Consider the following 5000-nt stretch of genomic DNA (forward strand, 5'->3'; position numbering starts at 1 on the left):
TCAAAAATATATATGGCTTATTTGAATATGAAAAACACGTAAAAATGTGCAAAATTTATCATATATATATATATATATATATACATATATATATATATAAACATATATATACTTATGTATATATATATATATATATATATGTATATATATACACACATATACATATATGTATATACATATATATATATATATATATATAAATCCTAAAACTACATAAAGATAGTGAGAAAATTTCATTTGAAAAAGAGTTAGATAAGGAGGCCCTATCTCTCCTAAATCATTCAAAGTATACATAAAAGTGATTTGAAGATTTTAGATTGGGAAACTGTATGATTCAATAATAATCGGGAATACCTAAGCAGCTTAAGATTTGCGGATGACAGTTTTGCAAGTGAATCATGGGAGGAATTGAAAAAGATGATAAAAGATTTGAAAAGAGAAAGCAAAAATCTAAGACTGAAAAAAATATTAGTAAAACTAAGATAATGTTCAATGAAAATGCAGAGAGATCATAAATAAAAGTTATTGACGAGCCTCTAGAGATTATTAACGAATACACGTTCTTAGGACAGACAGTCAGTGTTTTCCCAGGAAACGAAACCGAAATTAATAGAGGGATAAGAATGAGATGGAGAGCATTTGGTAAAGAAAATCGGCTTATGAAATGTAAAACACTACTTTCTCTTAAAAGAAAAGCATTTAATCAGATTGTCCCACCAGCATTAACTAATATATCAGAAACTTGGAGCCTTACTTAAAGCTTTAGAACATAATCTACTTATAACTCAAAGATCTAAGGAAAGTATAATTTTGGAAATAAGACTAAAATACAGCAAAAGAGCAGCATGGACACGAGAGTAAACTAAGGTATTGGATATTCTAACATATAAGAAAACATATATAGCATCTGGTATGGATGGTGTGAGAGCTGAGATGTTGAAGGAAGGGTGTGTGACTGCACTTGAATGGTTGGTGGGATTGTTTAATATGTGTTTTGTGTTGTCAATGGTATCATTAGATTGGGTTTGTGCATGTATTGTACCACTATATAAGGGTAAGGGAGATGTGCATGAGTGTTGTAATTCAAAGCGTATTAGTTTGTTGGGTGTAGTTGGAAAAGTGTATGGTCGAGTATTGATTAATAGGATTAAGGATAAAACAGAGAATGCAATCTTAGAAGTACAGGGTGGTTTTAGAAGAGGTAGGGGTGTATGAATCAGATTTTTACAGTTAGGCAGATATGCGAGAAAGATTTAGCAAAAGGTAAGGAGGTGTATGTTGCGTTTATGGATCTGGAGAAAGCGTATGATAGAGTTGATAGGGAAGCAATGTAGAATGTGATGAGGTTATATGGATTTAGTGGAAGGTTGTTGCAAGCAGTGAAAAGTTTCTATAAAGGTAGTAAAGCATGTGTTACGATAGGAAATGAAGTGAGCGATTGGGTGCCGATGAGAGTGGGGCCGAGAGAGGGATGTGTGATGTCACCGTGGTTGTTTAACTTGTATGTTGATGGAGTGGTGAGAGAGGTGAATGCTCGAGTGCTTGGACGAAGATTGAAACTGGTAAACGAGAATGACCATGAATGGGAGGTAAATCAGTTGTTGTTTGTGAATGATAATGTACTGGTTGCGGACACAAAAGAGAAGCTTGGCCAATTAGTGACAAAATTTAGAAGGGTGTGTGAAAGAAGGAAGTTGAGAGTTAATGTGGGTAAAAGTAAGGTTATGAGATGTACGACAAGGGAAGTTGATGCGAGGTTGAATGTCATGTTGAATGGAGAAGCTACTTAAGGAGGTGAATCAGTTTAAGTACTTAGGGTCTGTTGTTGCGGCAAATGGTGGAGTGGAAGCAGATGTATGTCAGAGAGTGGATGAAGGATGCAAAGTGTTGGGGGCAGTTAAGGGAGTAGCAAACAATAGAGGGTTGGGCATGAATGTAAAGAGAGTTCTGTATGAGAAAGTGATTGTGCCAACTGTGATGTATGGATCGGAGTTATGGGGAATGAAAGTGACGGAGAGACAGAAATTGAATGTGTTTGAGATGAAGTGTCTGAGGAGTATGGCTGGTGTATCTCGAGTAGATAGGGTTAGGAACAAAGTAGTGAGGGTGAGAACGGGTGTAAGAAAATGAGTTAGCAGCTAGTGTGGATATGAATATGTTGAGGTGGTTTGGCCATGTTGAGAAAATGGAAAATGAATATCTGCTAAAGAAGGTGATGAATGCAAGAGTTGATGGGTGAAGTACAAGAGGAAGGCCAAGGTTTGGGTGGATGGGTGGAGTGAAGGAAGCTCTGGGTGATAGGAGGATAGATGTGAGAGAGGCAAGAGAGCGTGCTAGAAATAGGAATGAATGGCGAACGATTGTGACGCAGTTCTGGTAGGTCCTGTTGCTTCCTCCGGTGCCTTGGTTGACCGTGGAGGTAGCAGCAGTAGGGGATTTAGCGTTATGAAGCTTCATCTGTGGTGGATAACGGGGGGAGGGTGGGCTGTGGCACCCTATCAGTACCAGTCAAACTCGGTTGAGTCCCTTGTCAGGCTGGGAGGAACGTAGAGAGGAGAGGTCCCCTTTTTTGTTTCATTTGTTTGATGTCGGCTAACCCCCAAAATTGGGGGAAATGCCTTGGTATATGTATGCATGTATAAGAAAATGAAATAGACATGAACCGGACATATAATAAGACTGAAAGACGATAATTAGACATTATAAATAAGAGAACGGGCCCCTAGATATTATAAAAGCAACCGGGGAGGGAAGAGAAGACGAAGGATTGGCGAATTAAAAAAATTTTTTTTCGGGTGTGGAATAGCGCAGAAAGACCATAAATATACGCAAGTGGAAGGACATGTCTGAGATCTTTGTTCTGCAGTGGACTAGTAACGGGTGATGATGATGATGGTAATGATGATGCTATATATCAAAGTGAAGAAGTCAGGGTAGAAAAAAATATATTACGCAAAAGAATGAGAAGATTGACAGACAGGAAAGGAGATAGAGAAAAATATACGAGGGAGGGAATGAACTCAATCCGTCCCTATTCCTTTGGGATCTCATCAACTTTAGCTTGGAAACTAACAAATACTCCCTCTGAGGCTCGTCAGTAACCATTCTCTCCTCGACATCTTCATCTTCCACTGCACGACAATCAATATTCCATACCATTCATAAGTGTTGACGTCATCGATAACTTTGCGGATATTATGTAACATGCAAGTTTTGAGAGTCGTTGACCACCAATATTAAAAATCTTTCGGATTTCGTAACTCGATTTTGTCCTTCGTTTTATGTGTTGTTCGAATGCCATTCTTAATTATGAAAGGCTTTTGTTTTTGCTTTTTTAGAATACCTTAACGTTAGGAGTTTTTGAATAATCATTAGTTACTTTTAATTTATGTGCTAATGTTATAGTTCTTTTAATGCACTTTATTACTTTGTGTCTTTTGTTACTATTAATTTTTGTGGCAATGTTAAGGTTCTTTTTTATACATTTTATTACTTTATGTCTTAACAGGAAATATATATATCTATAACGGGAAATTTTTCTTCGCCTTTTACGTTTGGATTAAGAAATAGTAAATTTGATAAATGAGTCATATACCCTTCGATAACAGAACTTGAATAAAATTCTTTTAATTTTTACATTATTTGAAATAAATGTTACTATAATAAAATATTTTGAAGAGTTTTTTGTATTATTTGATTAAGCATTCACATTTATGGGCTGATTTTGTAAAGATGCTTATATCATCCTGCTTTTCCAATTAGGGTTGTAGTTTAGCAAGTAATAATAATAATAATAATGAAAATAATAATAATAATAATAATAATAATAATAATAATAATAATAATAATAATGATGATGATGACGGTGATAATAATAATAATAATAATAATAATAATAATAATAATAATAATAATAATAATAATAATAATAATAATAAAGATTTATATGCGAAAAACTCACAGGGAAACGTGATGCTCAGATGCAAAAGACCCACCGGGGAAAATTAAAATATGAGTGAATCCCTAGCAGTTTCGTCTTACTTTTTGAAGAAGAAATGCTGATTGAGAGAGATTTTACAATATTATTATTATTATTATTATTATTATTATTATTATTATTATTATTATTATTATTATTATTATTATTATTATTATTATTATTATTATTATTACTATCATTACAAGCTAAGCTATAACCTTGTTTAGTAAAGCAAGATGCTCTAAGCCCAAGGACTCCAAGGGCTCAGTGAGGTAAGAAAATAACGAAATAAGAAAATACAGTGCGCCCGAGTATACTCTCAAGCAAGAGAACTGTAACCCAAGATAGTGAAAGGCCATAATACAGAGGCATATGGTAATACCCAAGACTAGATAAAAATGATTTGATATTGGAGTGTCCTTCTAGAAGAGCTGCTTACCATAGCTATAGAGTCTCTACTACCTTTACCGAGAGGAAAGTAGCCACTGAACAATTACAGCGCAGTAGTTAACCCCTTGAGTGAAGAAGAATTATTTTGTAATGTCTGTGTTGTCAGGTTTATGAGGAAAGCGAAGAATATGTATTATACAGTTAAAGTACGAATATACATACAGATATTTGTATTACAATATGTCAAAAAAGGTTACTTGTGGGGACTCAAACACTCAAGTGTTTAAGTTTATTGACCTCATATTCCTTTAGCTAGGGTCATTTCAGATGTCAGTTTTTTTTTTTTTTTTTTTTCTTCTAAGTCCAATACGCTTTCTTTATACAGATATACATTATCTTGAATTCTTTTTGAAAAAACAATCCATTTAAATTAAGAAACATATACATGTATAAACTATATTTAAGGTCATATACATGTATACACGCCCATATACATAATAGTACACATATATGAGCATACATATTATACACATTCATGCATATATAACCTCTATCAACATTATTATTATTATCATTATTATTATTATCATTATTATAATTATTATTATTATTATTATTATTATTATTATTA

This window comes from Palaemon carinicauda, chromosome 1, assembly GCF_036898095.1.
Source record: "Palaemon carinicauda isolate YSFRI2023 chromosome 1, ASM3689809v2, whole genome shotgun sequence".
Lineage (NCBI taxonomy): Eukaryota > Metazoa > Arthropoda > Malacostraca > Decapoda > Palaemonidae > Palaemon > Palaemon carinicauda.